The following is a 16,142-nucleotide window of genomic DNA, read 5'->3' as shown; positions in this document are numbered from 1 at the left end:
TGAATGCGAATCCATTAACATCATGTTGGCGCTGCAGGGGTTATCATCGAGCCCATCAATGTCGATTTAAGCACTACATGTGCAAGGGCTGTGGAACAATGGGGCACCTCCAGCAAATGTGCAGACGTGTTGCGTCTCACCACGTGGCAGAGTCGGCAGAAGATGATCGATCCGGCTTGGATCACACTGAACGAGTAAGAGAGGCAACTCAACCCGAGGCTGAAGAGGAAGTGTATGGGGTGCACACCTTCACCACCAAAAGCCCTCTGATAATGTTAAAAGTCAAATTAAATGGCATTCCAGTTTCCATGAAATTGGACACGGGAGCCTGTCAGTCAATTATGAGCCAGAAGGCTTTTGAGAAACTGTGGGGCAACAAGGCACAAAGGCCTAAACTAAGCCCGATCCACATCAAGCTGTGCACTTACACCAAAGAGCTCATACCAGTCATTGGCAGTGTGGCAATGAAGGTATCGTACGATGGAGCTGTGCATGATTTACCACTATGGATTGTACTAGGCGATGGCCCAATGCTGTTTGGCAGAAGCTGGCTAGGAAAGATCCGATGGAACTGAGACGACATCAAAGCACTGTCTTCAGAGGATGATGCCTCATGCGCCCAAGTGCTAAACAAATTCCCGTCGTTACTTGAGCCAGGCATCAGCAACTTCACAGGCACCAAAGTGCAGATCCATCTAGTCCTTGATGCACGACCCATTCATCACAAGGCCCGAACGGTTCCATACATGATGCGAGAGAAAGTCAAGATTGAGCTGGACAGACTGCAACGAGAGGGGATCATATCGCCAGTCAAGTTCAACGAATGGGCCAGTCCAATTGTGCCGGTGTTGAAAAGTGATGGGACGGTCAGAATCTGTGGAGACTACAAGGTAACGATCAACCGAGTCTCGTTACAGGACCAGTATCCACTACCCAAAGCAGATGACCTGTTTGCAACACTAGCAGGGGGGGAAGTCGTTCACCAAACTGGATCTAACCTCTGCTTATATGACACAGGAGCTGGCTGAACCTTTGAAAAAATTGACGTGCATCAACATACACAAAGGATTGTTCATATACCACAGATGCCCCTTTGGGATTCGCTCAGCGGCGGCCATCTTCCAGAGGAACATGGAGAGTCTGCTGAAATCGGTTCTGCGCACCGTGGTGTTCCAAGATGACATCTTGATCACTGGCCGCAAACCTCCGAACACTTGCATAACCTGGAAGAGGTTCTGAAGCGACTGGACAGAGTGGGACTCAGGCTGAAACGCTTCAAGTGTTTTCCTGGCGCCAGAGGTCGTATTTCTGGGGAAAAGATTGCGGCGGACGGCATCAGACCCACGGACTCCAAGACGGAGGCCATCAAGAATGCACTCAGACCACAGAATGTGATGGAACTGCGTTCGCTCCTGGGACACTTGAACTATTTTGGTAATTTTCTACTGGGGTTGAGCACTTTGCTGGAACCATTGCATTTATTGCTACGCAAGGGTGATGACTGGGTTTGGGGTAAATCTCAAGAGACAGCCTTTAATAAGGCCAGAAATCTGCTATGTTCTAACAAGTTACTTGTATTGTATGACCCATGTAAACGTTTAGTACTAGCTTGTGATGCATCTTCGTATGGGGCCGGATGTGTGTTACAGCAAGCCAATGGGTCAGGCAAACTGCAATCGGTTGCATATGCGCCCAGAAGCTTATCTAAGGCTGAAAGAGCCTTCAGTATGGTTGAGAAAGAAGCATTAGCATGCATATAGGGGCTAAGAAAATGCACCAATACCTATTTGGGCTCCTGTTGGAGCTCGAAACCGACCACAAGTCGCTCATTTCGTTGTTCTCAGAAAGCAAAGGTATTGGCAGCAATGCTTCATCCCACATCCAAAGATGGGCACTAACATTATCTGCATTTGATTATGTAATCCACCACAGACCAAACACTGAGAACTGTGCAGATGCCCTCAGTCAGCTACCAATGCCCACCACCGGGGTGGAAATGGCGCAACCTGCAGACTTGCTCCTTGTAATGGATGCTTTTGAGAGCGAGGGGTCACCCGTCACGGCTCGCCAGATCAGGACCTGGACTAGCCAGGACTCAGTGCTATCACTCGTAAAAAGCTGTGTCCTCAATGGGAGCTGGTCGGCGGTCCCAGGGGAAATGCAAGACGAAATTAAGCCATTCCACCCACGTGAGGACGAAATTCGGACTGCCTCCTATGGGGGAATCATATAATTTTGCCAAAAAAAGGCAGGGAAATGTTTATACACGACCTTCACAGTACCCACACAGGCATAGTCATGATGAAGGTTATCGCCAGGTCGCACGGTTGGTGGCCCGGCATTGACTTGGAATTGGAGTCATGCGTACACCAATGCAACACTTGCTCACAGTTGAGCAATGCACCAAGAGAGGTCCCACTAAGTTTGTGGTCATGGCCCTCCAAACCGTGGTCAAGGACTTCGCTGGCCCCTTTCTCGGAAAGATGTTGTTAGTAGCAGTGGACGCTTACTCTAAATGGATTGAGTGTATAATAATGTCATCATGTACATCCATTGCCACCATTGAAAGCCTCCGGGCTATGTTCACCACCCATGGTTTGCCTGACGTCCTTGTTAGTGAAAATGGACCAAGCTTTACCAGCTCAGAATTCAACGAGTTTATGACCTGCAATGGCATCAAGCCTGTCAGGTCTGTGCCGTTTAAGCCCACATCCAATGATCAAGCGGAACGGGCAGTTCAAACCATCAAGCAAAGCTTGAAACATGTGATGGACAGTTCCCTGCTCAGCTACCACCCCCTTCACGTACTGGTGTTCCCCCTGCAGAATTGCTAATGAAGAGAGCACTCAAAACCAGGCTCTCCTTAGTTCACCCAGATCTCAATGATCATGTTGAAACCTGGTGTCACCGGCATAACATGTACCATGATCGTGCGGCTGTATCACGTGACATTGAAGTTAATGACCCTGTGTTTGTTCTTAATTATGGTCATGGTCCCAAATGGGTTGCTGGCACCGTGTTAGCCAAGGAGGGGAATAGAGTGTTTGTTGTCAAACTTTCGAATGGACAAACTTGCAGAAAGCACTTGGATCAGACCAAATTGCGGTTCACTGACAACCAAGAACAGTTTAAAGAGGACATTACCATCATTGATCCATCCACACACACCCAACCAACAATCGACCTCGCGGTTAATCATGAGGATGAACCCTACATGACCGACAGTCCGATCAGACCAGCCACACTGCAGTGCAGCAATGATCCGACCGACTCACCCATGCCAAGATTTCAACTCAGGCGATCAACCCAGGAACACAGAGCCCCAGATCGCCTCAACATGTAAATAACTTATACATAAGACTTTGGGGGGAATGATGTTATGTATGTAAACATCACCAATGTGTAAGACTTGCCAGCAGGGGGTGCACCTGTGGGAGACCCAAGGGTCACCTGCACACCCTGGGCAAGCAGGTATAAAAGGCAGACTACCATGCTGCCTCCTCACTCTGGAGTTACAATAAAGAGACCAAGGTAACAACAGTTTGAGCTTAAGATGTACAGTCTTGTGGAGTTATTCTAAACGTAACAACGGTGACTGTGGCACTTGCCTTCTCTGCCTCCGGCACCTTTCAGCCATCAGCGGGGAACATATACTCCATCTCACAGTTCGCTACACATCGCTGCATTCGGCAGGTGACTACTGCACTGTACGCACGCAGGATGGACTTCATAAACTTCCCAATGACCAACGAAGCCCACAATGAGAGGGCTATAGGTTTTGGATGATTTGCTGGCTTCCCCAAGGTTCAGGGTGCCCTTGACTGTACACACACCACCCTGCGAGCACTTTTACAGAATCCAGAGGTTTACCAAAAGGGATTCCACTGCATGAATGTACAGATCGTCTGCGACGAGACACAGTGCATTATGACAGTCAATGTCCAATATCCAAGGAGCATCCATGATGCTCTCATCGTGCATGAGAGCACAGTCTCACTCATGTTCCAACATCAACCACAAGGCCAGAGCTGATTGGTGGGGGACAAAGGTTACAGCCTCGCCACCTGGCTCATGACCCCTCTCCAGAACCTTCAGACAGAAGCCGAGCATCACTATAATGAGAGCCATGCAGCCACATGCAACATTGTCGAACAGACAATTGGAGTGCTCAAGCAGCACTTCCGATGCCTGGACCATTCTGGAGGCTGCCTGCAGTACTCCCCTCAGCAGGTCTCTGAGTTCATTGTGGTGTGCTGCATGCTACACGACTTAGCCATCATGTGAGGACAGGATTTGCCAAATGGGATTGCAGAATCACCTCAGGAGAGGGGGAATGGGTGGGGGGAGGGGGAGGGAGGAGGAGGAGGATGATGCTGAAAACAGTGCTGGCACCTGTGCGCATGCGCAATAGCGGCGAAACTTGGCACTTGGCCATTTTTAAAGTGCATCACAGCTGTTATTCGTTGCGTGTCAGGAGAGCTCTGAATCGAAATAGCTGGTGTGCTAAATGTAAGCAACAGTGTCCTGCCTGAAATTAACTGTTGCATGTCTGAAAAAGTGTTTGGGATCATTGCAAAAGTACTGTTAAGTGTCTCAAAGGACTGTGTGTTTTGAAAAATCACAGTTTGACTAAGTGCAGTGGAAAAGTGTGTCAGAACATTGTAAAAGTGCTGTTAGTGTCTCTGAGCAGTTGCAGCAATAATGCAGCAACGTCCACCAGGAACAAAGAAGTTCTTGCATGACGAAGTCGAGTCACTATTTACTGTCATTGAGATCAGATGGCAGCACCTGGATACCAGCAGAGGTCACACAAAAGTGTCACCCAAAGAGTTGAAGAAACGCTGGAAGAAAGTTGCAGAAGAATTCTGCGGATTGGTGATCAACAAGAGATCTGGAAGGCAGTGTAAAAAGAAGTAGCAGGACCTTGGTCAAGTAGTTAGTGTAAGTAATATTTATATTTATTCGATGTAATTTCAATTGTAAATGTGACCAGCTGTATATATCCCACCCAGCAGAAAGACACTCTCTCTAAAAAGTTGCATTTTCATCTTTGCAGAAGAAACTGGCCCACAACAAAAGGGAAAGAACTAGAACAGGAGGAGGAACACCAAATCTGCACCCACTGACACCCTTGGAAGACAGGGTCACTGCTTTGATGGGTCCTGCCTGGAGAAAAACCATCAGTACTGCACAAGCTGGGCCCGCACGTGAGGGAGTGAGTAAGTCATGAAAAGTCATCGTGGCCCTTCAAATCAACCTGCTGCCTGGCCTGCTATGTGTGAGACTACTCATGCCACCCATTTCACTGTTCTATGTTGCAGAACTTGAGGACAATCCTACTGATGATCCAAATCAAAATTCAGACGTGGGCGAACCTGAAGAGGAGAGCAACCCTCCAGAACAACATGGTGGTGAGGGCACTTTGAGTGGATGTGGGAGGGGTTCGATGACAGGAGTGTTCTACTGAATCTTGAGGTGGTCAACATATCTCACTTGCCAGGCTTTTCCATGATTAGTGGTTCGACATTCTATGGTTTCCCACCGTCCGAGGTTGCAGGTCCCGGTGGTGCTGATGGTGCTGGTGTTGTGCCGCAGCATTGCACACCCGTGGCCCCAACTTCCGAGGTTATAGGTCCCAGCAGTGGTGGTGGTGGTGGTGGTGTTGGTGGTGGTGCTGGTGCAAATCAGCTGGGAACACCCAGGGTCCCAAGGTCCCAGCCTGCGCCTCCCAGTAGGATGCCGTGAGCCAAATCCAGGGGGAGGGGAAGGAGACATGGATCACACTCTCCTGAGATGCAGGATGCAACAGATGTGGTTCAGATGATGGCATTGGGTGGGGAGAGCGTTGAGCTTACCCGATCACTCCTGGACACCATAACTGGGGTGAGTGAGGAGGTAGCGGGACTATTGGGAGAAGTAACAGTAATGGCACGGGAAATGGGAACCATGTCCGCTAACATCAGTGAGGGAATAGTGGCCATGAGGGATGGAATGTCAGAGTAGTGGAAAGGACGACAGTTGCAATGACCAAGGCTATGAGGGAGGGAATGTCTGAGTTAGCTGCTGCACTAAGGGAACACGGCCAGGCCCCACACTCATTGACAGAATCAACTGCCACTTCCACTCCAATCCCCGCACCAAGCTCAGAACAGGCCGAGGCTGTGCCCTCCAACTTGCCGCCTGGGCCCTCCAACTTTCCATGTGGCGTTGACACCCCCCACCCTCAAGAGGAGCCCAGTGGCCGAGATGTTAGAAAGAAGAATCTTGGTGTGCGCCCCAGAAACACTGCGCCACCGCCTGCGGGCAGGGGTCGTGGAGAACCCAAGACCAAGTGCAGTGGGCGGCCTTAGACTAAGGGGGATGAGAGATGGGTGCAGCCTTTCTTTGCTGCTGTTGTTTTTGTTTTTGTTGTTTATGTCACTTCACTCACTGTTCTAATTATTCTCACATTGGGTGTTTTTTGTAAGTTATGTAACTTTACACATTTATAAGTGATCTTAACGTTTAAGTGATCTTAAAGAGTAAAGTTTGATAAAAGAATATTTTTATTACACTAAAGTTAAGTACATTGCAAAATTTTTAATAATATATTTTGCGTTAAAAATGAATCATGTTCAATTAATACAACACAGGAACAGCTCCAAAAAATAAACTCTCCTCTCCCCACCCCCACCCCTCCCAGCCTCCCCGTTGTATAGAGGCCAGCATATCTCTCTCTCTCTCTCTCTCCCTCTGGCTACCCACCCCCCCCACCACCCCACCCCCGTGACATCGCGTCCAGCAGCTCTCAGTTCTCCGGTCGCTCTGGACTCCCAGTCCACGTCTTCCCTCCCCTATCCCAGGCCGAATGGCCTCATGCACAGGACGGCCCGCTGCCTTTCCTGCTTTCCTGGGCCAACTTCAAAGATTAAGGTAGGATTTACTTCTTTTTTATTAGTATTTTAATGGTTTGAGCTTTTCCTTGCAATGTTTGGTGCTTGGTTGTTGAGGTCCTCTCCAGTTCCCTTCCCTCCCCTATCCCTGTCCTAATGTCTGCCGAATGTGCGCTGCTTTTTCTTCACTGCCTGCAAGGTTTTTCACAGCTGGCCACATACGCTGACCTAAGTCGATTTGGAGTAAGCTTTTGCTGGCCAAAGTGGCATAAATGGCTAAAATTGTTGTAAGTGTCTGGGAATGCCCCCTTTTGAAAAAAAAACTGACCTAAAAAAAATCATACCTAACTGACTTACTCTGGAGCAAATTCTTGGGGGAAAATGGCATTTTTTAACATACGCCAGAAAAAACAACTTACTCCAAAAAAATTAATGCAAGTCATGGCAATTTTGGGCCCATGATGTGAGTTCATGTTCATCTTTTTCCTCTGTGTGCTCTTGCTCTTCCTGCATTTCATCTAGACTAGCAGCAGGCAGATTACCATCTTCTTAAGCTTCAGATTCAAACTGTTCCGGCTCCATTTCAATGCCATCGGCACCAAAATGAGACATGTTAGATATTTCATCACTCTTTGGCCTGGATTTTAATCTGGAGGTGAATTCTGTGCAGGGTGACTGTTGTGAGGTCGGGAAACCTGGAAGAACAGGTTTCCCAAATGACCTCCAGAATTTATCTGCAGGACTCCTTTAAGTGAGGTTCCCTCCCACATGCAGCCTGGTTAAAAGGGTGGAGGCCCTTCAGGTAGGAAGCAGGAGTCCGATGGTGGTCATGGGGTCCTAATTGCCAGTGGGGGTGGTTCTGCTGGTAGTTGGTAGGGTCCAAATTGCGGGAAGGGAGGGGTACGATGATGATCGTGGGGGATTCGATGGTGGTCGGGGGGAGCAGATGGTGGTCGGGGAGTTCTGATGGTGGTCGTAGGAGGTCTGATGGTGGTGGTGGGAAAGCAGACAGATTATGGGGGCGGGGGGGTTGGAATTTACAGGGCTGTTTGTTGGGCCTGGGGCTAACACTCCTGCATCATTATCTCATTAAATATAATGGCCCCATACCGAACCTTTGCATAGGGACCCTGCAAGACAATGCCATGCCTGCCTGGACTAGGCATGTCCAGAGTACTTCAGGGCACGGTTGGTGATTGACTAGCCAGTCTGGATCACTAGTGGGACTTGGAAGATAGGCTGGGGGGCTGGGATCCTCCCACTCAGCTTCAGACAGCCCTGCAAACCAATTCCTTAATGGTTAGGTGGCCCTAAGTGAACAAGCAACAGGCAGCTTATATGTATATGTAATGGTAAGCTGTGCCATTTCGGCTGGTTCATTTCCAGCACATATGAGGGTCTCTAGTCCTTGGCCTTGCGTTTCTGCAGTTTATCCCTTTGAATTTTAGTAAGTTGGTGCATTCCTATGGGTTGTATCACGCCAACAAAAATTATACAGTTTGGAGTGCTGAGTAGCTCGGGTCAAAAAGTCTTAAAGATGGTGATGGATTTTTGTGCATATCAGATAAACTGATCAAAAAAACCTTCACTGGCACTAATCTGCCCACTGGATTTAATGTAAAGAAAGAAATAAGAACATAAGAAATCGGAGCAGGAGTAGGCCATTTGGTCCCTTGAGCCTACTCCGCCATTCAATAAGATCATGGCTGATCTGATCTTGGCTTCAACTCCACTTCCCCGCCCACTCCCCATAACCCTTGATTCCCTTAAAGGGCATAGACAGGCTAAGTGAGTGGGCAAAAATTTGGCAGATGGCGTATAATGTTGGAAAGTGTGAGGTCATGCACTTTGGCAGAAAAAAATCAAAGAGCAGGTTATTATTTAAAAGGAGAAAGATTGCAAAGTGCTGCAGTATAGCGGGACCTGGGGGTCCTGGTGCATGAAACACAAAAGGTACAGCAAGTGATCAGGAAGGCCAATGGAATCTTGGCCTTTATTGCAATGGGGATGGAGTATAAAAGCAGGGAAGTCTTTCTACAGCTATACAGGGTATTGGTGAGGCCACACCTGGAATACTGCATGCAGTTTTGGTTTCTATATTTACGAAAGGATCTACTTGCTTTGGAGATAGTTCAGAGAAGGTTCACTAGGTTGATTCCGGGGATGAGGGGGTTGACTTATGAGAAAAGGTTGAGCAGTCTGGGCCTGTACTCATTGGAATTCAGAAGAATGAGAGGTGATCTTATCGAAACGTATAAGATTATGAGGGGGCTTGACAAGGTGGATGCAGAGAGGATGTTTCCACTGATGGGGGAGACTAGAACAAAAGGGCATGATCTTAGAATAAGGGGTGGCCCATTTAAAACAGAGATGAGGAGAAATTTCTTCTCTCAGAGGGTTGTAAATCTGTGGAATTCGCTGCCTCAGAGAGCTGTGGAAGCTGGGACATTGAATAAATTTAAGACAGAAATAGACAGTTTCTTAAACGATAAGGGAATAAGGGGTTATGGGGAACAGGCAGGGAAGTGGAGCTGAGTCCATGATCAAATCAGCCATGATCATATTAAATGACAGAGCAGGCTCAAGGGGCCTATGGCCTACTCCTGTTCCTATTTCTTATGTTCTTATGTTCTTATGTAAAGTGAACACGCCTCACACACTGCTCCTGGCTCAGGCTGAGGTAAGAGAATTTTTGGGTAAGGCTTCCTGCCGAGAGCCTTTTTCCTCCTCCTCCTCCCTCTGTGAGCAGTTTATTCTCTTCTCCACTTTATCTGCTCCATCTCCCTGTCATGCTGCAAGCCAAGTCGGATGACAAGAAGAGCACCCATGACTGGGAGCAAGTGGTTTGACCAGAACTCTTGAAGTCAGAAGCAAGGCCTCCTTCACTTGCAGCAGCACTCCCTGTCACCTCACCAACTTTAAACAACTCTAGAAAGTTCAAAACACTTCCACACACTTACACAGAGCCAGTAAAAATTAAGCAGCAATGAACCTTAGAGTGGTTGCTGATCCCTTTAAATATCACTGGTGGGGGTCCTTGCTGATGCTGAATGCATGTTCAGCTTTGGGAGGGTAACACAGAAAAAAAGAAAGACTTGCATTTATATAATTCCTTTCATGATCTCAGAATGTCCCAAAGTGCCAATTAAGTAATTTTGAAGTGCAGTCACTGTTGTAAGTCGTTAGCTCCAATGTTGATGATGAAAAAGGCAGCGCTCACATCAAATCTGTGTTGCACACTGAATGACCACACGATCTGTGCACTCTGCATACTTCCGGCACACGCACCTAATGCCCTCGCCCACACCTGACGTCCATTGCGGCACGCACCAAAAGCATGCGGTCTGGTGCAGTCGCCTTTTTTGGCATAAAACAGCACCTGAAGCACCGAAGACTAGGAGCTAAATGTTTCACCGTAGATGGTTATAGTACAAAAGGAGGCCAGTTAGCCCATCGTGTCGGTGCCAGCTTTTTGTTTGAGTAATTCCAAACTATTTATATTGCCTGGTTCTCTCTCTATAGCCTTGTATCCTCCCCTGCTTCAATATTTATCCAATTTTCTCTTAAAAGTCTTAAAAAATGCAATTTTAAATTAATGATTCCTTGTCACTGATTCTTCAACTAGAGGAAATAATTTTTCCTATTTAGTTTAGCCGAACATTTCATAATTTTATAAACCCCAATTAAATGTCTTGTTAGACATCTTTTCTCCAGTGGAAACAGTCCTAGGAGTTGAATTTCAGTGGAGATACTTCTGATTGTCCAACGTAACTTTGCCATAAGATCTACGGAAACCTCGAAGAAACGGCATACAGGTGTTTATAGCATTTCACCAGGGTCGCCACAGATCTTCCATTGACGTTACAGTGGATGACCCATGTGGAAATTCAACCCACCCTTTCCAGGATAGAACCATGCATACAGTGAGAAGGTCTGAAAAACGTTTATTAATCTTCATAGAGACAGGTTTGGTTTAATATAAAAGTATATGTAGATTCAGTGAATAAAGCTCTGGTTTCTATGTTTTGAAATCATCCAGTTTTATCTTCTCACAAATTGTTTGTATGAGGTGGTATCTTACACACGGAGTGAAAACTGAGTGTCATTTTAATCAAACCCTAGATTTTGGAAGAAGTCTCGTACTACTGCAAACTACTGATTTTAATTCCTTAGATATCAAAAGTAACAGTGCTTTGTTACTTCCTTGCTGTAGAGATTCTCAAACAAACTCAACAATACTTCATACATATGTACAACTAACAATGGTGAATGGTATCATATACTAATGGGACTATTTCTGTTTTAGCTGTTCATCCTGCTTTTACTAACTGGATAGGTGGACAAGAGATGGTTGTCCAATGTCTGACTAAAAATGGCAATAATGTCAACATATATCACTATGTACTCCCTGGCCAGCAGGGCAGAAACCTCTCACCACTGAAACATAGTTGATGCATTTTCAAGCTGTAAATTCATGTAACCCAATGGAAATACTAATCATGAAATGCACCTTGGGCTGCCACACTTAATGGCACCTGTTAATATCCTCTAGCCAGGTCAAGAGGCATTAAGTAATTGGGAACGGTAGCACAGTGGTTAAATTATGGAACTACTAATCCAGAGGCTGGGATCAATAATCTGGAGACATGAGTTCAAATCCCACCAAAGCAGCTGGGGAATTTAAATTCAGTTAATTAAATAAATCTGGAATCTGAAAAAGCTAGTATCAGTGATGGTTACTATGGCCCTGAACTTGGTGGACTTGTTGACTGTTGTTGAATTTTCTGGGTGGATATCCCCTCGGTGACAGCTTTTTGGAAGCCTCCCGCTGGTGGGGAGGGAAGATTGCTGAGAACTGCCTGCTAATATCCGCTAGCGCGCAACTGACGTAAATGTCCTCCTGCTTGCCGAGCTGCCAGTTTTCTCCGGGCGGCAGGAGGAGGAAGGTTCGCTGCATGAAGGCAGGTCTAACCTCAATGGTAAATATGAAGACCTGCAAGTAAACTTCTTTTCTTTATTTTTTTTACAGCAATTCAGGTGGATGGGGTCCCCTGAAGGTTTTCCAGTGGGATTTTTTTGATGTAAATTTTTATTTTTACGTGTTCCCCCCTCCCTGGACCTGACTCAATCCTCAGTGGTACATTGCCGAGGATTGCATTTGTCGCCCACATTCATGGCATGTCGTTTTTTTGCCGCTGGGTGGTCATTCAAGGACTTTTTAATGAAATTCCTGCCCGAAGTACTGTCAGGTCTCTCAGCGGTCCTTTGGGAGGCACTTGGGTGGAACTTAACTTCCACTAAGTTTGGGCCCCATGAAACTACCCGATTGTCGTAAAAACCCATCTGGTTCACTAATGTGCTTTAGGGAAGGAAATCTGCCGTCCTTACCTGGTCTGGCTTGTACATGACTCCAGACCCACAGCAATGTGGTAGACTCTAACTGCCCTCTGAAATGGCCAAGCAAGCCACTCAGTGGTACACAACCACTATGAAAATCTATAATAAGAATAAAATTGGACGTACCACCTGGCATCGACCTCGGCTTCGGCTATAGGCACGACAACGGCACATCCAGCCCAGTCAACCTTGCAAAGTCCTTCTCACCAACATCTGGGGACTTGTACCAAAAACTGGGAAAGCTGTCTCACAGACTAGTCAAGCAACAGCCTGATATAGTCATACTCACAGAATCATACCTTTCAGCCAATGTCCCAGACTCCTCCATCATCATCCCTGGGTATGTCCTGTCCCACCGACAGGAAAACCCACCAGGAGTGGTGGCACAGTGGTATACAGTCGGGAGGGAATGGCCTTGGAAGTCCTCAACATTGACTTGGACACCATGAAGTCTCATGGCTTCAAGTTAAGCATGGGCAAGGAAACCTCCTGCTGATTACCAACTACTGCCCTCCCTCAGCTGATAAATCAGTACTCCTCCATCTTTAACAGCAGTTGGAAGAAGCACTGAGAGTAGCAAGGGCACAGAATGTATTCTGGATAGACACTTCAATGTCTATCATCAAGAGTGGCCCAGTAGCACCGCTACTGACCGAGCTGGCCGAGTCCTGAAGGACATAGCTGCCAGACTGAGCCTGCAGCAGGTGGTGAAAGAACCAATATGAGGGAAAAACCTACTTGACCTCGTCCTCATCATTCTACCTGTCGCAGATGCATCTGTCCATGACAGCATTGGTAGCAGTGATCACCGCACAGTCATTGTGGACGAAGTTCCGTCTTCACACTGAGAACACCATCCCTCGTGTTGTGTGGCACTACCACCGTGCTAAATGGCATAGATTCTGAACAGACCTAGCAGCTCCAAACTGGGCATCCATGAGGTGCTATGGGCCATCAGCAGCAGCAGAATTGTATTCCACCACAATCTGTAACCTCATGGCCCGGCATATTCTTCATTCTATCATTACAATCAAGCCAGGGGACCAACCTTGGTTCAATGAAGAGTGTAGAAGAGCTTGCTAGGAGCAACATCAGGCATATCTAAAAATGAGGTGCCAACCTGGGGAAGCTGCAACACAGGCCTACTTGTATGCTAAACAGCAGAAGCAGAACGCTATAGACAGAGCTAAGCGATCCCACAACCAACGGATCAGATTAAAGCTCTGGAGTCCTGCCACATCCAGTCGTGGATGGTGGTGGACCATCAAAAAACTAACAGGAGGAGGAGGCTCCATGAATATCAACATCCTCAATGATGGCAGAGTCCAGCACATGAGTGCAAAAGACAAGGCTGAAATGTTTGCACCCATCTTCAGCCAGAAGTGCCGAGTGGATTATCCATATTGGCCTCCTCCTAAGGTTCCCACCATCACAGAAGCCAGTCTTCAGCCAATTTGGTTCATTCCATGTGATATCACGAATAGGCTGAGCTGTCGTGCTGACGACTTGTGCTCCAGAACTAGCCGCGCCTCTAGCCAAGTTGTTCCAGTACAGCTACAACACTGGCATCTATCTGACAATGTGGAAAACTGCCCAAGCAAGTATGTCCTGTCCACAAAAAGCAGGACAAATCCAATTCAGACAATTATCGCCCCATCAGTCTACTAGCAATCTTAAGCAAAGTGATGGAAGGTGTCTTAACAGTGCTATCAAGCGGCACTTACTCACCAATAACCTGCTCACTGATGCCCAGTTTGGTTTCCGCCAGGACCACTCAGCCCCAGACCTCATTATAGCCTTGATCCAAACATGGACAAAAAAACTGAATTCCAGAGGTGACGTGAGAGTGACTGCCCTTGACATCAAAGCAGCATTTGACTGAGTGTGGCACCAAGGAGCCCTAATAAAACTGAAGTCAATGAGGATCAGGGGGAAAACTCTCCACTGGCCGGAGTCATACCGAGCACAAAGAAAGATGTTTGTGGTTGTTGGAGGCCAATCATCCCAACCTCATGACATTGCTCCAGGAGATCCTCAGGGTAGTGTCCTCGGCCCAACCATCTTCAGCTGCTTCATCAATGACCTTCCCTCCATCATAAGGTCAGGAGTGGGGATGTTCGCTGATGACTGCACAGTGTTCAGTGCCATTCGGGACTCCTCAGATACTGGAGCAGTCCATACCTGCATGCAGCAAGACCTGGACGACATTTAGGCTTGGGCTGATAAGTAGCAAGTAACATTCGCACCACACAAGTGCCAGGCAATGACTATCTCCAACAAGCGAGAGGCTAACCACCCCCCCTTGTCATTCAATGGCATTACCAATGCTGAATCCCCCCACCATCAACATCCTGGGGGGTCACCATTGACCAGAAACTTAACTGGGCTTACCATATAAACACTGTGGCAACAAGAGCAGGTCAGAGGCTGGGTATTTTGCGGCAAGTGTCTCACCTTCTGACTCCCCAAAGCCTTTCCACCATCTACAAGGCATAAGTCAAGAGTGTGATGGAATACTCTCCACTTGCCTGGATGAGTGCAGCTCCAACAACATTCAAGAAGCTTGGCACCATCCAGGACAAAGCAGCCCGCTTGATTGGCAGCCCAGCCACCACCTTAAACATTCATTCCCTCCATCAACGATGCACCGTGACTGCAATGTGTGCCATCTACAAGATGCACTGCAGCAACTCATCAAGGCTTCTTCGGCAGCTCCCAAACCCGTGACCTATACCACTTAGAAGGACAAGGGCAGCAGGCGCATGAGAACACTACCATCTCCAAGTTCCCCTCTAAGTCACACACCATCCTGACCTGGAAGTATATCACCGTTCCTTCATCATCGCTGGGTCAAAATCCTAGAACTCCCTCCCTAACAGCACTGTGGGAGTACCTTCACCTCAAGGACTGCAGCAGTAATGTACTGTACAAATTTTTATATGAATAAAGTATATTTTGAAATTAAAAAAAAAACAAGGACTGCAGCAGTTCCAGAAGGCGGCTCACCACCACCTTCTCAAGGGCAATTAGGGATGGACAATAAATGCTGATCTTAAAAGGTTCATTCGTGTTAGCGTGAATGTTTTCTCAGAAGAATCACTCAACACTCAGAGTCGATTCCAATGCCAATGCGGCCTTTATTAACGCCAGCGGGGAGGAAGCCTCAGGACTGGATCAGGCACTTCACTCCACAGAACAAAGGGTTTCATGGATCTTTATATGTTTTACAACAGTTTACTACAGTTACATACAACAGTTTACTACAGTTACATTAAACCAATAGATAGAGTTAGTCTCTAAACGTAAAATGGCTTATGTGTTGCCAAGAGATGTGTTGCTAAGGGGTGTGTTGCTAGGAATGACTCATGTGTCTTGTAGCATGGCCTGAGCCTCCCTTATCTTACTGTCCTTGGATGCTGTCTTTGGTAGCCTCCTTATTAGAGTTACATATTCGGTTCTTGTCAGCTCGGGCTGATTCATGCCCTCGTTATGTGATGTAGGCCCCCCTTATCTCTATTTCTTGGGGCTCTGCTGTGTGGAGTTATAATGGTTTGTTATAGTTATCTTGTATCCAAGGCATTCCTGGCAGTGGGCCTCACAGGGTTATTGCTCGGTCAGCCTCAGTCAATAGTTCACAGCTTGACTACCTGATTTCCCATCATGCCTAGGCAGCCATTTTATGTGTGGCCACTTTAAACTTATATGAGTTTAGATATATTCAGCAGGTGCCTAATGCCTACAACAATTAGCAACCCCAGAAGTTCCACAGTATAAGGCATAGGGCATGCATCAGCTTTGATAGGTTGTTTAATTTTCTATAATCTATGTACAACAATATAGTCTTATCCTTCTTAGGAAAGTTTAACAGTGGAG

The sequence above is a fragment of the Pristiophorus japonicus genome, chromosome 10 (assembly GCF_044704955.1).
Source record: "Pristiophorus japonicus isolate sPriJap1 chromosome 10, sPriJap1.hap1, whole genome shotgun sequence".
In the NCBI taxonomy this organism is placed as follows: Eukaryota; Metazoa; Chordata; class Chondrichthyes; family Pristiophoridae; genus Pristiophorus; species Pristiophorus japonicus.
The sequence above is the reverse complement of the archived record's forward strand: the minus strand, read 5'-3'. Positions refer to the sequence as shown.